This window comes from Sturnira hondurensis, unplaced genomic scaffold (assembly GCF_014824575.4).
Source record: "Sturnira hondurensis isolate 20B ecotype Veracruz unplaced genomic scaffold, ASM1482457v3 Scaffold0024385, whole genome shotgun sequence".
Taxonomy (NCBI): domain Eukaryota; kingdom Metazoa; phylum Chordata; class Mammalia; order Chiroptera; family Phyllostomidae; genus Sturnira; species Sturnira hondurensis.
The window spans coordinates 361,329-386,503 of record NW_028097016.1 but is presented as its reverse complement, the minus strand read 5'-3'; the positions used below and the strand labels follow the sequence as shown (position 1 = coordinate 386,503).

Genomic DNA, 25,175 nt, shown 5'->3' with positions numbered 1-25,175 from the left:
ACTCATCTGGCACACACACACTGACATTCACTGCCACACTCCGATCCCACGGCGACACTGCCGCACACCCAGTGGTATGTACTTGTTAACACATTCTTGCCGACAGTCATGTTGTTGTACATAATGTGTATGACAGATGTGTCACACTCCAACATGCCAACTCTAACACACCCTTATGCTACACACACATGTTGGCCTACACGCATACACTGTCACTTTTGCTCACTGTAGCAGACAGTCTTACAGGGATACACACGTTGTGACCCTTACTGATATGACCACTTTGTGCTGGCATGTATCTCACTAACATGGTGTTCACGGGACCACACCAGCACCGACCCCCACGGACACAAGCCGGACAAATGCCCACGCAGACTGGCACCCCATGGTCATGAGCTCTCAGTCCCTGGGGCTGCTGACACATGCGCTCTGGTCCCCACAGGTCACACAGTGGGAAAAACCGCACCCTAACCGCTCTGTTTCCTTTCCCTCTGACCTCCCTGAGGCCGAGGCCAGGCCAGGCTGGCCAGGATCTGTTCTGAGCTCCGGGGTGGGGAAGCAAGCCTTCCCCAAAAGGGAGAGGACATGCCCCTGAAATGGAAAATTGGGACAAAAAAGGGGAGGGGGGCTGGAGCTGGGGCAGGGTGGCCCCTGGGGACAGCCCTGGTCAGATGCTCAGCTTTGTCACCCTAGTTCTGCCCACTTCCTGAAATTCTCCTAGAAGCTTCTCCTGCCCCGCCCCCCNGTCCCCCCCCCCCCCCCCCCCCCCCCCCCCCCCCCCCGCTGCTGCCCCTCCTGCAGCCCCTCTTGCATGCTTCCTTTCCTTCCTCTCTCCTGTCCTTGTGCCCCATGGCTTCCTCCTCTCTTTCCCCCTCCTCCCTCCCCCTCTCTTTGCTTCCAGTAATTACTTATTGAGCACCTGCTGCATACTAGGCCTAGTGTGGGGGTCAAAGATGTGTGCTGAAGGAGCAGATAGACTGGGGAGAGATGACCCCGGTGGTCCCCATGTTTCGGGACCACGACAAAGCTACCCCCCCCCCCCCACTGCCATGACGCTCTCCTTCAGCATCATGAGAGGGGTCCTCCAGAGACTGTTTAATTTTTCAGAGGAAGAAATGGAGGCTCAGAGGTAACTGGTGCTCCTATGATTTGGGAACTTCTTCCCAACCATCCTGACAGTTCTGTAAGAAGGTTAATTTTCCTCTTCCCACTTCCTGGAAGAGTAACCAGAGCTCAGAGAGGTTACCTGACTTGCTTAATGTCAGGAGGGGTCAGAGGCAAGGGCCTAGACTAGAGCCCACATGGTCCTACTTCTCTGGGACTGCTTGGCACTGCCACGCCCCTGGAGGGCCCTGGATTTGAGTTCTGGGTGGGGTACCCTGTCCTGTGTGTGGAGGCCCAGGCTGGTGGGGGAGGCTTCTGAAGGTTGTGAGGTGTCTGCATGCACCTTGATAGCTGGTCCCCGTTGCAGCCGGCTGGCGAACACTGTGACCCAGGACCCTGTCCTCAGTGGGAGAATGTGTGAATCTCTTTTCCACATCTGTGTCCCTCAAAGCCAATATCCTTCTGGCCGTTGAGGTCAGACTTTTCTCCCTGCAGGAAATCAGGAGCTCTTGCTCTCTTTCATTCTCCCTCTGCTGCTTCACCCTCAGGGTGACTCAGCCCCTCTTGGGCCTTGGCTTGCCTCACTCTGACTTGGGGAGGATGGTCATTGTTCCCCTCCTGCCGTGGGTGGTCAGCAGGATGAAGACACCACGAGCAGTGTGGCACCTGTTGGAGATGCAGTGCTTGGAAGCAGGGCCTTTTCCCTGCTCTGCTTCTAACTCACTGAGGGACCTTGGAGACCTTGGGCATTGTCTCCACCTTTCTGGACGTTAGTTTACCCATCTGTAAATTGGAGCCATTAATTGTTAAAGTTTGCCGGACTCTCCTTGTGTTCGCTGAGCTCACTGGGCAGGGGAGGAGGTGCTGCCTGGAGCCTGGAGCCCAGGTCGGGCTGCACTCCAGCCAGGGGTAGCCCTGCTCCCCTCTCAGCCTTTCCTGCAGCCCCAGTTGGCCTCCCTCTCCCTCCCAGGCAGGTTTCCCGATTACTTTGGAAGAACAGGGCAGAGTCCATAATGGGCTGTATCTTGCCTTTTGCCATAAGCCGCAGGACTCTGCTTTATCTCGGACGTAGACGGGGCAACAGCAAATGTGCAGCACTCTAAGGATTGGGAGTCGTCTGTCCGTCCCTGAGCCTGGGTTTCATCCCCGATGATGAGAGTGACAGTGGGAATTAGTCAGAAACCGTCACTGCCCTCTAGGAACTTTGGGGTCAAGGAGGAAAGACAGATACCTGGATAGGACTCGTGATAAGACAGGAAGTACGCTGCCTGCTCTAACGAGGTGCCCTGGGAGGAGTCATACACCTGTTCAACCAATGCTGACTGAATGCCAGGGCTGGGGGTTCAAGATGAATGCCTCCCCTGCGTCCCCGAAGGACTGAGAGCAGAGCAGGTCATTGTAATGCAGGAAGACATGTATTGTGAGAGGCTAAGGAGGAGTCCCCAGCCCAGACCCAGTAGGCCACATGGTGAGGGAAGCTTTCCTGGGAAGGAAGGGGCATTGGAGCTACTGAGTCTCATCTGGGAGGATGAGGAGGCCAAGGGGGTGGGATCACTCCTGGCCGAGGGCGCAGCATGTGAGAAGGCTGGAGGCGTGAAGCAACATGTGCAGCTGTGGGCTGGGCCGGGGATGCTGGGTGAGCCTTCAGAGGTAAACACAGGCCAGCCGTCAACAGCCTGGAATGCCAAGCTAAGGAGACAAGCTTTTCTCCTGCATGGAAGGTGATTAAGAGAGGAGTGTGAGGAGGGGAGAGGGATGGAGCAGATTTTCATTTCAGAGCAGGGCCTTTGGCAGTGGCGAGGAGGGTAGATGAGAAGAGCAGGCCTGGAAGCAAGGAGAGCAATGAGGAGGCCGAGGAGGGGCCTGGCAGAAGGCAAGTTCTGACCGAAGGCTGTGCAGAGGATGGAACCGAAGAACCTGAAGAAGGAGGGGGAGCCATTTAGCCTGACTGGCTGGGTCTCTGACGTGCACGATCTCCTCTAGTTCTCCCAATGATCTTATTCACCTAGGGACTGCTGCTCCCATTTCACAGATGGGGCAACCCACTGAGAAAGACGAAGTAATTTGTCCACTGCGTTTAGCCAGTGAGTTCCTGCACCAAGGCCCGTCTGCCCACAAAGCCCCTCTGCTGCTCTGTGCCTTCACTCAGCGGGAGGGACTGTCTGGCTCACAGGTAGCCTCCTCCAACTCCCTGGTGACTCCATCCTCAAGTTGTGTTTCCCACTGATTCTTGCTGCTCCTACTAACTCAATTGGCAACATGAAGCATCAGAGTCAGACAGCAGGAGGGACTTCCTGAGAAGCTGTGGGATGGAATGGGTTTTCCTTTCATACAGATGTTTACAAACTCTTCCTTTCTGGTGGTGGTGGAGGGCGGGTGTGATGGGGACGCATGGTCGCCAGCTGTCTGTGAGCCTTGGCTGTTGTCTCTGTTGGCGGTTAAGCTCTGTGTGTCCCATCTTGGCTAGAACGTGGGGAAATCCTGTGGCTTTGGCCAGGGTCATCTGTGGGGCTGCTCGGAACAGAAGTGTTGAACCTGACCTGCTGTGATCCCTGATCCCTGATTCTAGGCTGGCCCCTGGGCTTCAGACTTCTTCGTGGCTTTCTCCCTTCTGAGTTCGGGCCTTCTTGCCTGAGACTGAAGCACAGGCTCAGGGGTCCCGAGTCATGGGCTGGTGACACCTCAGGTCTGTGGCAAGGGAAGGACACTAGGCTGGGGGTCAGCATGCCTTGAGTGGCTTCCTGGGACTGCTGCCACTATGACCATACTGACCATCTAATGAAGCCTGTGAGGGACTGGGGGGAAGAGGGAGCAGCTTGGCAAGGAGCCAGGCTGGAAGGTGAGGAAGATGCAGGGATAATTCTGCACAGATGGGTCAGGACCTGGGGGTGGGAGGAATGGGGGTGGAGGTGGAGGTGGGGATTTGAAACTCTTGGGATTAGAGATGGCGGTTGACTTGGAGAGGGTGAGTGACGTGGTGCAGGGAGAAGGTGTAGCCTGTAACCAGAGGACAGTTAGGGACAGCTGGGCCATGGAGGGCACCAAAGGCCAATGGCCTTGGCAGAAGGTTGGGAGAGGAGAGTGGGCACAGGGGAGGCTGTGTCCTGGGAACCAAAGAAGCAGGGAAGGACCAACAGAGGACAAGCTGGGTTAAGACCCCTGGGATTTAGCCAGGAGGCACTTGTTGACTTGGTGCAGGGATGGGGGTGGGTTTGGAGCAGGTAGTGAGGACAAAGCCAGGTCCAGGTGCAGGGGAGAGGGGGAGGACTCTGTTGTTCTTCGTGCCTGGAGCTGGGGTGAGTGCAAGGCCCTGGGAGGTGGGGCTGGGGTGTGGGAACCTGGGGCATGAGTCTCAGCAGAGGGCTGGAAGGGACATTTCAGGAGTGTGAGCTGGTCACAGGGAGGCATGTCTGTGCTGACACCAGAAAGAAGGGCATTCAGGGGTCTTGGGGAGGGATTCTGGAGGAGGTGCCCCCCGAGCTGGGTCCTAAGGCATGAGGAAGGCTTAGGTGTCATAGGCAGATGGAAGAGCCCATCCAAAAGGTGTGGGTAGTGGACGCGAGGGCGCGAGTGTGCGGGGTGAGGCCGGCGGTGGAGGTGGGAGCCCTGGCGAGAGGCCCTGGCTGCTGGGGTGGTGTGTTTGAAGGCACTTCCTGACTCTTATTTGTAACCCAGGTATCTTTGTTCCCCGGCTGGTGAGCGCCCGCGGGTTGCTGTTATTTCTGTTTCCTGTTCGCTCGTCCATTATTCACCTCTGGGTCTGGACTATAGGAGACATCTGGCAGGAATTTATTAGCTGGACTAACTCCTTCCCCCCTTCTTGCCTCTGCTATAACCCCAGGGGCTCCCTAAGGCTGAAATTAGGTCTTCTCCATGGGCGAATTCTAGGGATGGAGGCCATGCTTCCCCCATTAGACTGGGTGCTGGGGGTCTCTTCTATCAGATTGGGAAGTCAGGAGGGAGGGGATATGCCACCCCTTTTAGGATGAAGTTCTTGCAAGGGAAGCCCGTTTCTCCACCATGAGACAGACTTCTGCAAGCGGCAGCCATGTCTCCTTCATCAGACTGGGCACCGCCCCCCCCAGGTGAGGCCTGTCTCCAGCACGACCCCTGCAAAGAGAGCAGGTACTATCCCTGATGGTTCCCAGGCACCCTCCCTCCCCTCCGTGTGCAGGAGCGGTCCTGCCCAAGTGTCCTCTTGTGTCCTGGCAGGGGGTGTAGAACAGAGGGTGTGGGGTGTGGGGCAGGACAGGATGGCTGCTTTTGAGAGGGGAACAAAGGACTCTGTTGTCCCCACCCCCCAGGGGCCCTGGCAGGGTCGTCTCTCTGGAGACACGCCTCCTCCTTCCTGGGACTAGTCCATCTTTAGTCCCACTTTGCAGGAACTGCTTGTTCCTTCCCAGGAGACCTGGTGCCAGACAAGGCCCCCAGGAGGCCAAGGCCCAGGAACTGGACCGGACGGGTCCCTGGAGTACTGTATGCCTGAAGTCATCACGGCAACTGAGCAGCTTTCCTGCTGCCTAAGTCTGGGCTGGGCCTGCCTGAGATCGCAGTTAGTCCATGGGGCCGCTGTACCTGGAGCAGGATCTGTCTGCTGTTCTAAAGAATGTGGAGCGAAGTGGGGTGCTGTGGCTGATGTCAGGCTAGCAGGACTCTGCACTCAAGGTCTGAGCTGTTCAGTGGCCCTGCAGGGTGTAGCTTCTCTCTCTGCTGCACCCAGAGGTGTAGAAACTGAACAGGTCTGGTCCTGGATGAGGCAGGAGGTCCCTCCCATTCTGGCCTTGAGCCCCTAGGTTCACTGAGAGAGAGAAGCTGCATGCTGCTTCCTTTTGCAGCTTCATCCCCTTCTCCTAGATGCTGCAACCAATGAACATGGATGGGTGTGTTTTGGCAAAGGATGGGGAGAGGTTAGGGAGTGGACAGCTGGGGTGCAGCACCTCAGGAGGGTCCCAGAAGTATGCTCTAAATGCTTACTCGTCGCTGTGCAATCTTGGGCATGGCACTGACCCACTCTGGGTCGTGGTGTCCCTGTGGAAATCAAATCAGCCACCACATGCAAGGCCCTTTTGGCTGAGCCGCCCTTTTCCTGTGTTCTGTTAGTGTGTTTGGGGATGACCTGTCTTCTGGAGGACCGGAGTCGGGGATCAGGCAGCTCATGCCTCCGGCACACATCAGGGCACTGGGACTGCCAGGGAGCTGGGCTGGGTGGTGTGGGCTGTGCTTTCTCACACAAGTCCTCGTCTCAGCCGCCTTCAGATCCAGATCTGCTGCAGGACCCCGAAGGTCCTGGACTGTTTTATTCTCTCTGCCCAGGCTGTGTCCTCCTCACGGACACCCTCCTCTGGGTGTCCACAGCCTCCCCTGTGATCTGATTAGCATAGATGAGAGGCCGATTAGAATACTAGGTAGGCTCTAGTGAGAACCAGATTTCCTGGTTTCAGATGCCAGCTCTGCCACTTACCAGCTCAGTGGCCTGCTCCAATTATTTAACTCTTTCTCTGCTGCAGCCCCCCTCGGCTGGAAAAGGGGCAGTAATAGCGCCTGCACCGGAGGTTGTTGTGAGGATTAAATGAGTTAAACTAGGTGAAGCTTGGAGACAGTCCCTGGCACAAGGGCAGTGTTACTGAGGTGAGCTGTGGGCTGACCGCTCACTGGCCTGCCTCGCTCATGAGGCTGTGAGCTCTGGCTGTGAGGGACCCCAGAGGGCTCAGCAAAAGCCTGTTTTATCATTGGCTGTCAGTACAGGGGAAATGACCTGACCCCACACAATGCTCAGGGCCCTTCCCATCATTTCAGAACTGGATCACACGTGGCCTCCTCCTCCAGGAAGCCCTCACTGTGCCGTGTGGCCTTTTGTGCCATTCTCTCTCACACTAGTCCCACCCTTTTTGTTTGGGTCTTGGTTATTCATACAGTTGTGATGTCCTCTCCGTGAGGCCAAGGGCACCTAGCCTGGGCCTGTTGTTCCTAGAGCCTGTGCAGACCTGGCATGGCACTGAGCTCCATAAATATTTGTTTAGCGAAGGAGACTGAATGTAGGTATTTCACTGGGAAAAGATATACTTGTGGGGTGAGCAATGTGGTGGGTGAAGACGATGGGACGTCATTGGTGATTGTTAAATGTCTAAAGGTGGGTCAGAGCCACAGGCAGTGGAGTATTCTCTGTGACCCCAAGGCCGAGGTCATAAATGATCGGCTTCACCTTGCTGGGAGAGTGTTCTCCGACAGCCAGAGCCACCTGGCAGGGGGGGTTGGTGGCTCGCTCCAGCCTCCATGCCTGTGCCCCTGCTGCCTTCCCCATCTAGAGCACCATCCTCCCTTCTCTCTCTCTGCTCGTCCAAACCCTACTTCCTAAATAAGTGCCCCAGCCGTGGAGCCGTCCTTTGCTGGCCCCCATCCTCAGACATTACTGAGCCTTTGCTGGGTCTGGGCAGAAAAGGTGTGGACAATGGGTAGATCCTCTTTAGGATAGACATCTGGATCGGCTGCAGTATATCTCATGTGGTGTGACCTGGCCTGAGGAGGGGACCGTGGCTTCCAACGACCCACTGGTGATCAACGAGCTCTTTATGCAGCTGGAGAGCACAGAGCTCCCCATCGGCTTCCACTGGGCAAGTACTCAAGAACCTAATTGCTGGGGATAGAGTTCTGGGCACTGCGTCCAGCAGGCTGAGGTCATAATCAGCTAATTAAACCACCCAAGAACTGCTCTTTGGCCAAGAGGAGTGGAGGGAAAGGGGGTGGGGGTGGTGAGTCTCAGAAGAGATGTGAGAATGAGAGGGACGTCATGCAAGGGAGGTTCAGACGCTGGACTTGCTGGGCACAGCTGAAAGAGAGAAGCAGGAAGTGGGCCGGGGCGCAGGGAGACTGACAGACAGACAGCTGAGAGGAGGTGCTCTGTGAGGACAGCACCCCAGCGATGTGACTCAGGAGTAGGGTTCCGACCCCTCTTTCCCCTGTCCCTGTGGTACCGCGGGGGAGCCGCTTTCCTCCTTTGTGTCAAGCAGACCGTAGGGGAGGCGTCGGCCCAGGAGGTCTCTAGGACCTTCCCTTTTTGAGTCCAGCGCCAGAAAGGGAGACATCAGCAGCAGCAGGCTGCATTCTTGCGTGGCCTCCAGCACCCCATCCTCCGGACGGGCGGGCTGTATGCGGGTCTGTCCCAGCCTCAGACTGAGTTGCAGGGGTTCGTCAGAAGGTGAGAGTGTGGGGCAGCTGGCAAGCCCTGGGCCTCTGTCATGTCCTCGTCTCTGCCCCATCCTCACGACTCGTGTTCTCAGTGAGCTGCCATTTAAGGCTGCCCAGTGTCTTTTCCATGGGTCTCGTAATTTCCCAAGTAGCACCCCCAGGTGTGTGGGAATCCTGCTCCCCAAAGGTAGCACCTCCAGGTTTGGAATGTGGATGTGAGTCAGACTCGGCCTCGCTGTCCAGCAACACTGCTCACTATCTCCACGATCGTGGGTGAAGGTTTTCCTATTTGTGAAACCGATGCAGTAATAACACCATTGCATGCTGGGGGCAGAGAGGGTAAGGACGTGATCAAAAGTTGTCATTACTATTCAGGACCTGGAGTGGATCTCGGGTTTTCTGTCTCTGCCCCGCTTTCTCCGGCCTGTCCTGGACTGTGCGCACAGCTGGGTATGCGGGGGCGGGGGCTGCGCTGGGCCAGAGGAGAAGCTCATGTGATGGCAGGAAAGGGAAGTGAGATTGCCCGGGGAGGGGAGGGGTGGAGCAGAGTGGTGCTGGGGCAGCCTGGGTCCCCTCCCTTTTGGCTCCTCACCCACGGCCGGTTCTCTAGGAGGAAGTGGGGCATGGGTGGGCATTGTGGAGGGCCTGAGGCCTCTCTCTTTTAGCGCCCAGATGCCAGCGGGGAGCCCAGAGCCTGGTATTCTGCCGGGGAAGCCAGCCGACTCTGCTTCCTACACTCTGGCAGCAGCCTTTCCTGGGTCCCAGTCCCTAGTGGGAGGTGCCTCCTTGGATCCGGGGCACCTGAAAAGCGCGCCTGCAGGGGTTTGCCAAGGTCTGGAAGAGAGGCAGCAAAGGCAGAGAAGAAAGCCGCCTTCCCCTCCCCCAGCCTCTCCCCAAAGCTCTGGGCTGTGACAGCCAGGGCCTCTGACTCCGAGGAAGCTGGTTACATAACTCAGCACGACTCCCTGCTTCCTTCTTTCATTCCTCCCCAGAGGGACCACATAGAGGAGGTGCAACTCTGCTCAGAATTCCTGGGCCTGAGAGGTCCCTGTGGCCATCCTCCTGCTTGTGGGGGCTAGGGGGCGGTGCTGCCTATAGCATTTTAGGAGGAAAGCTGTGTGCGCTACCCAGGTGCAGGCCACCGGGGCTGGCTCTTCCCACTGCCCACCTTCCCCCACTGTTGGGAGCCGAGCTGCAAAGAGAGAAGCGTCATTAGAGAAAGCCGCCGTGTCCTGAGATAATTTGCCTGCAAAGTGGCCCCCAGAGGGGAGCTTCTCTGAAACCAGACGAACAAACAACCAGCATATTTCAGTTCCATTCAACTTCACAAACATTTCTCAGTGTTCGTTGGGTGACAGGCCCAGACTTCCACTCAAGGCCTGGCCCTGCAGCCGCCCGGCCTGCCCCAGGGGCTTGTCTCTGTTTTAGTGGGAAGCTGATTTAAGGAGCAGCTCTTCCCCTGTCTCCCACCTAAGACCACGCCCTGTCTTGTAGGGTGGGGTTTGGCTCTGTGGGGTTCTGGGGTGGCAGGGAACATCATGACAAGGAGCATCCCCATCCCTCCAGGCTAGGGGTTTCAGGGTTGGCTTATACCCTTACTGTTCAGCCACCCCCGCCCTCCCAGGGAGGGTCTCGTGAACGTGTATGACTGTGAGAATCTGCCCCGTTGCCGGCCTGGGTTGGGCATCTGAGGTATGAAGAGGAAACAAACAAACCTTGGCCCCTGGGCTGCTCACGTCCTTTGGGGGAGAGGAGCTGGGTCATCACAACACACCCTAAGAAGGGGGTAAGGGGGTCGGTCTGGTTTCAGGCAGAGCGAGCCCAGCTGGTGGGGTCAGAGCAGTGCTCAGGAGGGGGAGCACTGGAGCCAGCCTGGCAGTGAGCTGAGGTCAGCCACAGGGGCTGCTTATCTTGGTGGTATTTGTGACAGACGCTTCTAGCCGGGACTGACTGCTTCTTCAGGTACCTGAAGACCCGCTATGTGCCAGGCATGGTGTCAGACACTCATTCATCTGTCATTAGGAAGGGGTGTCCTGGGACTGCAGACTTCTAGTGCGAAGGTGCAAGTTCTGCCGCCTGGCATCCAGGGGGTGTTTGGACAGAGGACCCGGGGCAGGTCTATGCAGAGGCCCTGGGCTCAGCCAAGACACCACTGGAACCCAGGTCTGCCCAGCACTCCTCTGGTGGAGTTGCGGGGAACAAAGGCTTCCCTCTGGCCAAACAGACCCTGCAGAGGTCTGGTGACTATTCCCAGTGAGCGATGGACAGGAAGTAGTCAGGAAACCACGTCCTGTGAGAAACAGCTCCAGGCTGTGGAGCTGTGGGTGGCAGCAGGATTGGGACATGGGTGCTGTCTCTGCGCCTCTGAGGGCCCCGGGGTGCGGTGGGGAGGGGCGGCGGGCTGCTGTTCTCACCTCCCCTCTACTAGCAGCTTTGCGTCTGTGGTACGTTTTTTGGCCTCTGGGCATAGCTGCCTTGCTTTTCATGTTCTATCTGTGCTAATGAAAGTGTCCAGCACATTAGCGAGTTGATTTTATTATGGGTCCGTATAGCTCCAGGGCAGTGGGAGAAACCTAGAAGCATTTTTTAAACTCAGTAAGAACAACTTCTCCTCCTCCTTCCCCCTTCTCCCCCTCCCCTCCCCTCCTCCTTTTCCTTCTTCCTCTCCCTCTTCTTCTCCCACTCCTTTCTTCTTTCTTCTTCTTCCTCTTCTTTTGCAATACATTTTTTTTAAAATATCCTAAGAACGACCAAGATGATCACGCAGCATAACCGATTGGTTAATATGCACATACTCCTTTCTCAGGCCATTGAGAGTGCTGACTTCAGTAGCGGCCGCTCAGTGTGCCTACTTGAAACAATGCAGCCATCTCTCACGCTCACCACTTTGCAGAAGAAAAGGAAAAAAATAGAAGTTTTTAATAGGAAGAACTTTCCAATACAGAACTCTGACCCAGTTGCAGACGGAGCCCTGACCCAGGCCGCAGCCCAACCCGGCTCCCTCCGGCCTCAGCTTCCTTCGGAATGAGGTGCTGGTGAGGGAGCACAGGAGCAGGGAGCTCTGCGGAGAAGCGAAGCCCTGGTCCTAACCCTGGCAGTCCCCACCTGATGCGATGGATACACGCCCCCATCGCCAGAGAGGTTTCTTCTCCCCACAGCACTGCCGCCGGCCCAGTCCAAGAGCCCCTCCAGCCTGGACTGTTGCAGTGGTATTCTGGCCACTGACCCTCTGTTCAGCCCCAACCCTGCAGACCCTCCTCTTGTTCTGAAATTCACACCTGACCCTGTTCTTCCCCAGCTTAGAAATTGGTTTGCTGCTCCCCACTTCCTGTAGGACAGCCCCCATTCTTCAGGTGGCACTGGTGGCCCTTCATAGTCTGTGCCAAACTTCTTCCCATGCTCCTTTTCCACTTTCCCCACCACCCAGCCAACGCTCTGGCCACACCGACTTTTGGGGTGTTCCTCCACAGTCTTTGTACTTTCATACCTCTGTGCCTTCGTTCGAGCCAATCGCTTGGTCTGGGGTCCCTTCCTCCTCTGACTGATGAAATCCCCCTTATACTGTACGTTGACACAGTTCAGCTGAGCATGTGGCACTGGGCACTGCTCGGTGCTTGGGAGTGATGCTGTCCCTCGACTCCTCTCTCCCTGCACCAGCAGAGGCGGTGCCCTCCTCCACGCTCCCTTGGTGCCCTGCAGGCTTCCCAATGGCATGGCTTATTGTCATTGACTGTTACGGTGTCAGGTTTTAGTGCTAGCGGGCAGATGTGTGTTTGGTGACTCCTGGACCCTAGCACCTGGAAGGGGCCTCAGATGAGAGGGGACCAGGACTGGGTCAGGGAGTGAGTCCGGGAAGACTTCCTGGAGGAAGTGACCCCAGGGCTGCTGACCCAGAGGAGAAGCGCTCTTTCCCTCTTCTCACTTCCTTCCTAGCCTTGGTGCTGAAAGAAAACAGCTGAAACTGCAAAAAGGAAATGTAAGTGTATATTTTGAATTAGGGGCTGGGATTTCCTAGCCTGGGGATGATTTTAAAAGGCCTGTACTTCCCTTGTCCCTCCACCCTTTCCTGTCTGCCTTCATCTCTCTCTCTCTCTCCTTTTCTTCCTTCCACACACATTTTCTGAACCTCTAGAATATGCCAGACACAGAGGCTACAAAAATTGTTAAATAAAAGATGTCTTTGTATTCTTCTCTCTTCTTAAAGTTCATGTTGGACATTTATATTTGTCTGTCTCCTTAATGTTTATGCTGGAACCTGCCTTTTCCTCTGTCTGTCTCACTGGACTTGAGTTCAAGTCTTGACATGTTACTTACAGCTTTGTGACCCTGGGAGGATCATATCACTTTTCCGGGGCTTAGTTTCCTTCTGTATCCCACAGAGGCGAGGACGCCCTCCTTATGAGGTTGTAGTTGAGAATGTGAGTGAGGGGCCGAGCAGGTGCCTTCGGCAGTGGTTCCCAGTGGAGGGAGACCCCCTCTCAGATGGGAAGCTTTCTGAAGGCGGTGGCCACGCGCAGTGTGTCCTCCGGGCTCAGTATGAGGCCAGGCACAGAGTGCGTGAGGGTGACCAGTCACCCCAGTTCTCCTGGGACTGTCTCAGTTCTGCCTCCAGAGAAATCGCACAGTCCTGGGCGAGCAGGGACAGCGTGTCACTGTGTGCTACCTTTTCCATATGGGTTTGTAGAACGGATATATGACTGAATGAACTGTGATGGGGGGATAGAGGTGGAACGTGGATGAGCAAGTGCTGGGGGGCTGGTTTGGGGGGTAAGAGGTATGGTCTTGTGATGGGTCTAGAAGGCCCAGCAGGGGGAAACTGGGGGGAGGAGCCACGGGACCCTCTGCTGCTTGGCAGGGTGTGGGAAGACACAGGGCTGTGAGTCTCTCAGGCTGTTGCTTTCAAGCAGGCTCCAGGCTTCTAAGGCCTGAGAGTTCTCCCTCTGGCATGTCCAGAGACGAGTACGTTGTTGATTTTCATCCTACCTGGGAAAGCTACAGTGAGCCCCCAGCTGCTCCTCTGTCTCAGAAGCTGGAGGCCTCTTGCCCCCCAGCCCACTGTGGTCCGGTTTGTCTGCCCATTGCCTCCTGAGCCAGGACCACAAGGTGGGAGAGCAGGGCCAAAGCCCCATCCTTAGGCCCAGGCCCAGAGAATGAGTGAGGCCTCGGTTTCTCCATGTGCTCTGAGGGGACACAGCCCTTCCTGCCAGGCTGTCTGTGAGATGTCACTTGTGGAAGGTGCCTTGGCATTGCTAGGACATAGTAGGTGCGCTGTGTTGTTTGTTATCTTCTTCTGTAAATTGGGCAATAAAACTTGCCCTGTATGCCTCCCAGGATTGTTTCATGGGCTGAATGGGATGTGGGGACCCTGGTTGAACTGTGTAAGGCCCTTTAAATATGTGGGGTGTGTGCCTGCTAGCCCAGGGTTCCAGGCACCGGTGGGGGCTAACTCTGCTCACCAGGACATAAAAAGGTTTGCCCCAGGTTGTGCTCCAGGATCACAAACCCAGTGGTGCTGCCCGCCCGCGCACACATCCCCTGCACTCAGATGGGCTCTGCTGCTTCTGAAACAGTGGCAAGAGACAGAAAGAAGAAGGACTGCCCTCAGGAGCCTCACCCGTCTGCTGGGCTGGGGGCAGGGCCTTTGTGAAGGCGAGTTGTGCTCAGATCGCCTCTGGGCCCTTCCTCCAGCCCAGAGGCGGATTCACCATGAGGCTGGTGCAGCAGCAGCAGCAGCAGCAGCAGCAGCAGCTTCAGGTCCTTCAAACTCCAGGGCCTTTTCCAAGGCCTAGCAATTCGTCTCCATGCCCAGGGGTCTTGTGAAATGTGCAAAAGAATGAGTGTGTGTGTGTGTGTGTGTGTGTGTGTGTGTGTGTGTGTGTGTGTTAGAGGGCTTCCAAAGTCTATGAGCTTCATTTAGGTTCATTCAAGCCTGGAACCATCCCTGCTCTGGCTGGGTGCTGCTTTGTGCCAGGACCTCGGTGCCAGGTTGCCGTGTGTCTTCAGGGAGACCTCATCCCACCCTGCAGGTCTGGCCATCAGCTAGAGCCCTTCTGGCTGAAGCAGGACCTGAAAGGCATCCTGCAGAGCCAGTTCTGGGACGGGCAGAGCTCACGGTTTCTGCTTGCTGGGTAAATAAGAGACTGGAAAAGGCTTCCCTGCCTTCAGTCTTCCTCATCTGCAAAGTGGGCATCATACCTACCTGAAAGGGCTGTGGGAAAGTTTAGATAATGTACCGGGGGATGCAACTGTACGGCACAGCCTCAGGCTTGACATGGGAGCTGAGCAAATGTTGGTGGAAGCTGGATGGAGATGACTCAGGGGGGCCCGCCCTCCTCCTGGGACAGAGCCCGTTCTGCTGTGGTGGGCACCTGTGCTGGGCCTGATGCTGGCTGCTGGGGACACAGCTGCTGGGGCGGAGGTGGTAAGATGAGCTAAGAGTGTTTATAGGCCATGAAATTCAGCTCCTTGGGCAGGGCTGGTATAAACTGGCCTTTTGGTAGGAGAAGGGCGGGTAGAAGTCTGGATGGACCTTCTCTGCTCTTGGGCTGGGGTTGGGCTTGGGAGGGTGGGGTGAGTGAGGAGCCTGACCTGTTTGTGCCTAAGTCAAGCTCCAGGGCAGGCTGAGCTGACCTTTCCTGCTCAGAAAGGAAGCCAGGCAGGCAGGGTGCGCTGCTTCCCCCCAGTGTCGGACGGAGCCAAGTGGTGTCTGTCTCCTGTGCCTCCCAACAGAAGTATCCTCTCCAGCGTGGGGTGGGAGGAGGCTGGAGTGGGGGCTATGAGGAAGGGACATGGGCTTGGGTGTCAGGCCAGCTTTCAAATCCCACTCCCGTTATTTGTTATGTCTGTGACCTTGACAGTTGGGTCATCTCCCTGATCCTCAGTTTTCTCATCTTTAGAATGAGGGGGATAGCATTCTCCCGCCCCCACCCCCGGGTTGTGGTAAATCTTAAATGAGATAACATAGGGCTTAGCACAGTGCCTGGCACAAAGAGTTGCTTAATAAATGTTGGTTGTTCCTCTTTTTTGCCCCATGACCCTCATCAACTCGCCTTGCACTTCACCCCTTTACCCACAGTTGGGACTGTGGGCTGCCTGGGACAGGGGTTGTGTCTCGTTCTTCCATCGTTATACCCCGGCTCTGGCACAGTACCTTGGAAACACTTTGAATTGGTTGGTCAGAAGCTGCACAGGCCCAAAGGAAAGACAGAAACTCACTGTGCACCTACTATGTGTTTCTCTTGAGGCCTACTGTGTGGTCTCCACCCTGCAGAGCTCCGGTAGCCACTTGTATCTTGCTACCCAAGGGACTTTGTTTTTTTTTTCTTCTCAGCACCCCTGTAATTGGAACATCATTTGATTAGCATTTGAGGTCTGCCTGTCCCCAACTGGAATGCCAGGGCCACCTGAGCTGTGTCTCCAGGTCCCAGGACCTGGCACAGGGCGCACGTGTACGTTTTCATTGAATGAATGGCTGTCCTTTTCTTTCCCTTCTCTGAAGCCAGGCCTGGTATCCTTTCTGACCCAGCCACTTTCCACTTGAGGCAAGTCACCCTGCCTCTTTCAGCGTCGGTTTCTTCTTCTTTAACGTGAGGAAAATAGTGGTCCCAGACAATCAAGCGCTCAGCTGTGCCTGGAACAAGGTGAGCGCCCAGTCACGTCAGCTGCTATTTTTCAAATGATCTCTAGTTCTGACCTTTGGTGACCTTACTGTCTCTGGCTAGGAGGAAACTGGGGAGAACATTCATTTCCTCGGACCCTCTCCACTGACCTCACAATGGAGTTGGAGCTCTGTACAAACTGTTTATGTTTCCCCAGCAGAGTTTATTACCCAGCCGGGCCTTCTGCAATTAATTATGAGCAGAGCAAATAACTTGTCCCTGGGAGGCTGGGCTTGGCATAAACAGTTCTGTCCAGCCAGAGGCCAGCCCAGGGGCGAGGCTCTTCCCTCCAGCCTTTGGAACAGAGAGGGATTTGAGGATTAGGGCTAGGAGGGGTTGGATGGGGTGGGGAGCCAAAGAGAAACTCTTCTCCTTCAACAGCTTTTCCTGAACTCCTCCCGAGCCCCTGAGGTGCTGGTATAGGCTTTCTCTTTAATCCTTCTCATTACCCCATAAGTTGTTTCCCTGTTTGCAGATGAGGAATTGAAGGAAGATCAGCTAAATGAAGCAATTTGCTCAAGGCTGCACAGCTTGAGGCAGGATCTGAAGGTTCACGTGGCAGTTGTGTCAAAAAATAGGCTAAGGAAGACAGCCAGAGCCCTGGCTGGATAGCTCAGTTGCTTAGAGTATCATCCCAATACACCAAGGTTGTGGGTTCAATTCCTAGTCAGGATACATATAACAATCGACCAATGAATGCATAAATAAGGGGAACGACAAATGGATGTTTCTCTTTCTCTTCCTTTTTCTCCGTCTCTAAAAATTAGTAAATAAAAATTTAAAAACAGAGAGAGCCAGACATTGGGAAATCACTGAGGGATTGTGACTGGACTGGGCTGAGACGTTCACCGGATGCTCCATCAGGACGGTCCCACGGACGGGCTGATAGCCACACCATCCACACTAAGAGCTGGTTGGGGAGCCGTCTTCCGCAGGAAGGGCCCACTAAGCCAACCCACTCCTCCCAACCTAGAATCTGGAATTCTTGATCCTTAAGCCCCCACCTTTGGGCAGAGAAGGCTCAGAAAAGGTTTGGCTCCAGGTTACACAGCAGGAAGGCTTAGGGGGGACTCCTGGCAAAGGGCTTTTTCTAACGCATTTATGTCTGAGAGGGAAATGGCTGATTGGCAGGGAAACCCTCACGGGCTGGCCTGATCCCACGGGCCCTCCCCACACCAGGGTTGTGAGTTCTGTGTGTTTGGAAAGCTCTTCCAGTCTAGCAATTCCTGATCCACTGGACAGTCTTGTGCAGATCTCTGGAGCCTTCTGCGGCGGGCCTTCTTCCCTCTCCGTAGGGAGGAAAGCTGAGACCCAGAGGAAGGGAAGCAGGGCACTCCTGCTTCTTACTCATTCTGGACTCGCCGTGCCTGGATCCTGGAACCTTTAGGCTGAGCAGAAGTCCCACCCTGTGGCTTCAGGCCATGGTGGAGATTGTGCCTCAGCCTGAGCCATTCACTTATGTCACCAGCACCTAGCCTAGAGCCCGGCATGGAATGGTTACTGATGCCCAGGAAAAGTATGACTCAGTGGGTGAGTGACTGGCTGGTGGGAGACAAGGACACAGGGAAGGACTCGCTAGTCCCAGAGGCAGTGGCTTTCAGTTAAGTCACCATCTCCACCAGGAATGAATCTCAGTGTTGCCTTTTGGAAAACAAGATAGAACAACAGTCCTCATTCAGAGGGTCATGGTGTGGACAAAAGGCAGCACTGGTTACCCACAATTGCCAAAAAGGGGAAACAGGGGGCCCGATGTCCATCAGTGGTTGGCTGGATAAATGAAGTGTGAACTGTGGTGTGTCCGTACCTGAAAATAATACTCAGTCATCAAAAGGGATGCAATGCTGACTGACCCCTGCCACAAAACGAGTGACCTTGAAAACGGCGTGCTGAGTGAAAGCAGCTGGTCGCAGAGCTCCCATACTGTCTGATTCCGCTTATATAAAATGTCCAGGATAGAAACGTCCGTCGACACACAAAACCGACAGTGGCAGTTGCCAGGGGCCGGGGGAGGGGAGGATGGGCAGAAGCTGCTCCTGGGCCGGGGATTTCACTGCGGGCGGCGAAGTGTTTTAAACTGGGCAGACGTGGCGGTTTCGCACACGACTGTGAATGTACTAAATGACACTAATTATTCATTTCAAAATGGTAAATTTTATGTCATGTGGGTTTCACCCCAATAAATTATTTTTTAAAATTGCCAAAAAAAAAGGCAGTGCCTGTTAGAAAGGGGTATTGGAGATGAGACATGGGTGTTGGCATGAGGTTCCCTGGGACAGGATGGTGTGGGAGGGAGCAGCTGTGACAGGGTTAAGGTTGAGCGGGTGACAGTTTGCCAGACTGGTGGACACCCAGGGTTTCAGACCAAGACTGCCAGGGTTCAGAGCCGTGTGACCTTGAACAGGTTACTTAACCCCTTTTTGCGTCAGTTTCTACATCTATAAAATGGGAAAAATAAAGTGTTTGTTATGGGAATCTTAATCATATATTATGGAAATCTGGAAGTCTTTCTGAAGATTAAATGAGTTAATATCTGTGAAGAGCTTGGAATAGTGCTTGGCACAAAGCAAGTTCTGTGTAAGTGTTGGCTACTGCTATTATTAATTCCCATTCACACTTTTATTTATCTGTTCGCTCACCAAGCACTCCTGCTGAGGCGGGCCCTGAGCTGCATGCTGGGGACACAGCTGTGAGCATGACTCAGGGCTGCCTCTCAGAAGCTCCCTCAGGTCCTGGTGCAGGAGTCACACCCGCAGCACCCGCCTTCCCTAGCTGCGCCTGTGGCTTCAGCTGTTCATGAAAACGGTTCATCACCTCCTGCTTCTCCAGAGCTGCTTGAACAGGCACCGCCTCCCCCAGGACCAGGCAGGCCTCCTTCATGGCATTTGAAGATGCCCTGAGCTCGGGGGCTGGTGCCTTGGGCTTGTGGGGACCTTGGCAAGTCCCCGGGCCTTAGTTCCTTTGTGTGTCACTGGAGAGGTCTGGCTGGCTGAGTTCGGGGGTTCTCCTCAGTGTCTTCTGACTTCCAGACTTCCGAGCACAAAGTTCACTATCCCATATTTGGGATGGGCCTGAGGTTTCATGACTGCCGAGATTTAATTTATAAAAAGTGGGCAGTCTTTGGGAACTGGCCAGCCAGGGTAGGGGTTAGGATGGGAACTGGGCCATCCTGCTTGAGCTTCGGCTGGGGACTGGGCTTCTGCCTCCCTTTGGGGTAGCTAGCCCCCATCGGTGTATTCATACACAACTGTGCTTAAGCCACGTGTGGCATTTGATTATGGCTTCTTTTCCTTCAGCATTTCCCATGCCGTTAACTTACCCCAATTTCTGTGTTTGCAAATGACCCACGAGATTTCCTCATGTGAATGCTCCACAGTTTACTGAACCATCCCCTTATTTGACATTTACATTTTCCCCCGTTTATTCCTCTTGTAAATAATGCTGAAATGATTAGCTTCGAAGCTACCCAATCACTCCCTGAGGGCAGAAGCCTGAAAGTTGCAGGGATCCCGGGCTTGGCTGCCGCCCTCCTCCTTCACCCCTGCACACCTTTCTTGCTCCCGAGGTGAGCTTCTTGCTTGTGGGGGAGAGGATGTCCCCTCCAGGTACTCTCAATATGAGTTGTTTCATTTATCTTCTGCTGCATAATCAATCACCCAATAGCTTAGTAGCTCAAAACAACAACATTCATCTCTTATCCCCTGGTTTCTGTGGGTAGGGATGTGGGAGGAGCTGGGCTGGGCAGTCCTGGCTCAGGGGCTCTCGTGGCTGCAGCTGGCTCAGGGGCTGCAGCAGCTGTGTGCTCACAATGGGGCCTGGTAACACAGTCCCTGGAATCTGGCCATGTCTCTCCCTCTCGCTCTCTCTCTTCCTGTCTCCTTGCTACCTCGCTAAGCTGGGCCACCTTCATTTCTCACCAGGATGAATGATATCAGCTAAACACTCAGCACTGTCTGTGGACCAGGTATTGTTCCAAGTTCTTTACGTACGTGAAATTGCTCCTTGAATCCTCACAAGGAGGCCAGCAGCCAAAGTGAGCATGTGGAAGTGCAGCTACGTCTGTCTCTCCTCTGCTGACACCCTATCAGCGCCCTAACACGATGACAGTAAAACTGTGACTCCTGACCGAGGCTGCTGGGGACCGGGCCCTGCTGGCTTCGCCTGCCCGACTCCCTTGCTCCACCCCCGGGAGCCTCCCCACTGCGGGTTTTGCTCCCCTCTGCCGCAGTGCACCGTCTGCACCTTTCCCTTTCGGAGTTCCTACTGCTGCTTCTTTAGCTCCTGGTTCAGTTGTCACTTCTTTGGGGAGTCTTCTCAACTTTGCAGGCTGGTCAGCTCGCCCAGCCTGGCCTCTTGGAGCCCTGCACTGACGGCGCTAATCAAATCGCTGTGCGCTAGCTGTCTGTTTCCCGCCCATCTTGTGGGCTGTGGCATCGCACACTTGCAGGGGACACCGGTACCACCGTGAGTGGTACCATGGCACCCCTGGGGTCGTGCAGCGCCCTGTTCAGAAAGAAAACTTCTGGGGACCAGTAGTGTCTGACACACAATAGGTACTCAGTACATATTGGTTGAATATTATTAGTAACAATAGAGCTAATATGTATTACTAGGCGCAGGCACTTTGCTCATTTAATCCTCAGAACAGACACAGAGACGACCTGAGGGGGGGGTGTCACATAACTGCTAGAGGTTTCAACTGCAGCAGGCTGGTTCACTGGGGTAGGAGTGAAGGAAGGGTCCCCAAACTCTGGCGGCTCAGAGCCACTCAATGAGGGCTGGGAGGGTTGGGAGGGAACACAAGTCATTGCAATAAAGCTTCTCAAACGGGGGTGAGGACCTACATGTGGGCAGGGAGAGAGGAAGGGAAGACAGGCCCCTGGACAGGAAGTGGATTTGCTTTGGGGCCACTCCGCCGCTTGGGTGCCAGGCCTGGCTGTCTGTTCTCCTGACTGCAGCCTGTCTCCCAGGCTGGCTGTACCCTTCCTGGGGGCCCGAGGAAGGAGGGTGCCAGCCGGAGCAGGGATGGGGTGGGAGTTGGGGGGGGGATTTTCTCCCACACGGGAGGCCTCAGTTCTCCCCTCCTTGGAGGCCTGTCCTTCACCTTGGGCCTCCTCTGAGGGGAAGCGGGGGCAGGAAAGCCCTGTCATGCAGGTGAGAGAATGGAGAGAGCCACAGAAGTCAAGGGATTTGTTCAAGACTCAGAGCCAGGACCAGAACCCAGGTCCCCGGAAGCCCCCACAGCTCTCAGCGCTAAGTGTGTGTATGTGTGTGTATGGGGGGGGGCAAAGTTGATGCCTTCCTCCTCCTCGGTTCCAGAGCTCCTCCTGACTCCTGACCCCGGCAGCGTGCTCTACCAGGGAACAGGCCTCTGTTAAGGCTTTGGGAGTGACTGTCAGTTCCCGGTTGTCTGGGAGTCCAGAGCAGCTTCAGTGACCACACTTGCTCCTTTGAACTCCTTGGGTTTCCCACTGGACTGGAAGCTTTCTGTAAGGGCTAGGCCGGACTCTCCTGTCAGATCAGTTTTGCTCCACAATATTTTCTGAGTTTGCACTTACTCCTGTGTGGAGCCCAGCCCAGCCCAGAGGTTGGGTCCGGGGGCTTTGGAAAGAGATGGTACCTCGGTGGGTCTTGAAGGAGCAGTAGGGGTGTGCAGGTTGAGCCCACGTCCCCAACCTCCTGAGCCTTTGCCTCTCTGGGTACAGAGTGGGGCAGGTCCTGGTGACTGATGGGGCGTCCCCACCACTGCCACTCCCCCCGCCCACCCTGCCACAGGGCTCCCCAGCCCCTAAGCTTCCAGAGGCTCTGGCCCCTAGCGCCCTCCCAACCACCTGCCCTCTGGAGGCCTCAGCTTCTATCCCTGTCTCCTCCTCACAGGTTCAGTCTGCTGGGAATTCTGTTTTGGTTGGAAAGAAGAGGCGGAGGTGTTTGCGTGTCTGGCTCTTTCCTCCTTTCTCATTCCTCCTCCCTTCCTCCCGCCTGCTTCTCAGGATGTTTCCTCTGTCAGCCTGGCTCTACTCCAGCCTCTCCCCTCCTCGGGCAGGCAGCAGCCGTCCTCTCCCACATGGGGCTTCTGTGGGCTGTGGCTTTCCAGAGTGCGTCCATTCACACCTTCTGCCCCAAGGAGGGGTCTGCAGGGCACTCCCTCAGGGTGGGGGTGCACTGCCCCTCCTTCCTCCATTGTTTAAAACTCACGTCTCCCGGGAGAGGAGGCTGCAGGCCCACTCCACGGCTGCCTCCTGCTCTGCGTGGGACCTTGGGCTCATTCCATTCCCCCTCCGGGCCTCGGTTCCCTAGGGGAGCCCACAGCCAATGCAGCCCCTTGGCACTGAAGCACACAGCATGCTCGTTGGGTGGTAGATTCGGGCTGCTCTGCCAAGGGTCTTTACTTCTGGCTTGGGGATTTGGGGGGCTGCTCCCTACAACTTGGCAGTGACCTGGAACATAGAATTTGAATTACTTTCCTCTTGGCCTCCTGCCTCCACTTTTTCACACCCCCAGCTAAGGTCCCATCACCCACTGGGGACTCTCATGACCCCCTCTGTCTGCCTTTCCTGGCAGAAGTTCACAGGGTGAAGCAAACCCATGCCTTGGCCTGACAGAGTTCAGTCTGGACTTTGTATCCTCAGCACTGTGCACTGTGCCGGGAGCAGGGTTGGAAGAGCAGTCTGGGAAGCAGAGAGAGGCATAAAGGAGCAGTGAGGACTGTGGATGGACAAGGTGTTGAGGGAGCACTTCCCAGAAGAGGCAGAGCTGACCCAGGGCTTTGAAATGGGGGTAAGAATTGGACAGAAAGGCAGGGTGGGAAGGTTATTTCAGGCAGAAGGAACAGCTGGTGCAACCTCTTAAACAGAGGCATGTGATCTAGGGCTTAGGGTATGCTGGGGAAGTGGCTAGAGAGGAGGCTGGAGAGAAGGGCCTGGATGTACAGGAAGGAACCTCTGATGAGAGGGTCAGGGGGTGCCTGGCCTGCTGGAATGATATCAGCAAGTAGCTCCCTTGGCTGGGTCTCAGGTCTGTGTGCTGCAGGCCTGGGCTTGGAGGGTAGGCAGGCAGTGGAAGGGAGGGCCCTAAGGGCTTGTCAGGGCTCGGGACTGCGTGGATTCATCCAAAGATGACTGGGTCTGCTGCCCTGCGCAGAGCAGGTCATGGGACTAGAACCCGTCAGGGCCAGCTGGTTAAAGCAGGCTTTATGATAACGTGTGAAACAGAACCTGGTTCAGCCGTGGTCTCCATAATTTCCTGGCTGTGATCCTGGGCAAAGTATTGACTTCTTTATACTGTGGTTTCCTCTACAGCAAAGACAATAGAAGGTACTTCTTAAGATTTTTACGGGAATTAAACAAGGTAACTTGTGTAAAGTTTTCCATTGTCCTTCCCTCTTTCTCCCCTCCCTCCCCCACACTCCCTTTGGACTGGCCCTGAGTTTGATTTAAGGACTCTGGCCATCCTCAGCTCCGATAGCTTCCTGCTAAACCTTCCCACAAGGCCCTGGGATGGGAATGCCTCTGTTCAGTATGCTCCCCTGGGACAGTGTCTCAGGGTCCCAGCATCAGCATCACTCTTAGAAATGCAATAGTTAGAAATGCAGATTTTCACGCCCCTCTGGTACCTACTGAATGGGAACTCCAGGGGTGGGCCCAGCAAGGCTGGGTTTTAACAAGCCCCCCAGGTGATTCTGGCCCAGGCTCAAGGGTGAGAACCACTGCCTTAGGGGCAGGTACCCAAGGGCGTCTCAGTGGGAGGGGCCCGGCTCAGGGCCTGGAGTCAGAAGGCAGGGGTGTGCAGGGGACCAGCTTTATGGGCTTGTGACCTGTGCAGTCACACACAGCTCTGAGCTCAGAAGGGCCTCATAATTGGTTTAATGTTCTTCTGTTCTTCATAATCTCCATCTGGAGATATGAACAAGGGGCCCATTTTCATTTCACTCTGGGCCCACAAATTATGTGACCAGTCCTGGGGGCAGGTCGGCTGGGTGTCCTCAGGGAAGTTTCTTTGGCTCTCTGAGTCTCACTGCCCCCATCTGAACCGGGGTGACAGTCCCCACATCCTAGAGTAATGGTGAGGGTTAAACTCGATGTCTGTGTTCCACAGGTGGCCTGGTGCCTGGCCCAGGCAAGTGGAGAGCGGCTTCCTGAGGCTGTGTGCCAGCTCTGGGCGCACCTCTGGGGACACCATGGCTTAATGGGGCTTATGGCCTGGAGCAGGGAGATAGCCTGCCACTTCTCACGCTGTGAGAAGTACTCTCAGAGTGCGTAATGGGGGACTCTGACCTAGTTGTGGGTCACTAAAGGCTTTCTGAGAAAGTGCCTAATGAGTAAAACCCTGAGACGCAGTGAGACAGAGTGGAGTGAACTCAGTGTCAGGGCGGACAGCATTGTCCAAAAGGAGGAGCAGCATCACGATGTGTTATTTTCCTAGTCATTAATGGCAGACCTTCGTGGCAGGCTGAAGTGAGATGAGAAGTCCTAGAGGGAGGAGCCCGGACGCAGGGGCTGGGGGCAGGTCAGGGGGCAGCCTCAGGACCTTGGAGCATGGTCTGGGTGCCTTCCCTTTAGACAGCTCCTAGACCATGATGCTCCAAGGAATGGGCCCTTGCCCAGAGGCCTCCTGGAGCAGGGCAGGCATGTGGCTTTGCCAGCTGGTGCCACAGGCAGGCAGGTTATTAATCTTCCAAAAACCTGAGCTTCCTCTCCAGCAAAATGGGCCCCTCACAGTGGGCTGTGGTGAGGTGGAAGTGAGGTGATCGCACAGAAACCCCAGCACAGCGCCACCCACAGGAGGTGCTCAGTCCATAGTTGATTCCACTTACCCTCCATTGATGTGGGAGTGGGGAGCCCAGGTTTGGTCCAGGAGCCCCTCCCTCTAGCCCAGGCTTGCTTCCCTGGTAGTGGTGGTGGTGGGGGGAGGGGTCCTTCCTTTAACGGCAAGGAAAATGAGGCTGTAATCCCTTTCATAGACATGATCAGGTGAGATTAAGAGCTAACCAGCTTCGAGGGTCCAGAAGCAGCGCCAACTCTTCCCTTGGGGGTCTTGCCTGGGGGAGTTCACTGAACCCCATCAGCTATAGAACAGACAGGGGTGAGTCCTCAGTCCGGGCCCAGCTTTCTCAGTGGTGGCAGCAGCTTGAATTCGTCACAGCTTCACTGCACCAGGTGCTTCCCGTGCACTCATTGAGAAAGGCATTCTCACCACTCATTTCAGAGGTGAATCAGAGTGACTGGCTCTTTG

General features: G+C 55.4%; 1 protein-coding gene across 3 annotated transcripts in view; it reads left to right on the top strand.

Annotated features, from left to right (window-relative positions):
* The window catches only part of ARRB1 (arrestin beta 1), a 71,320-nt gene that overhangs the window by 946 nt on the left and 45,199 nt on the right, over positions 1-25,175 (top strand). The gene's annotated exons all lie outside the window — the stretch shown is intronic.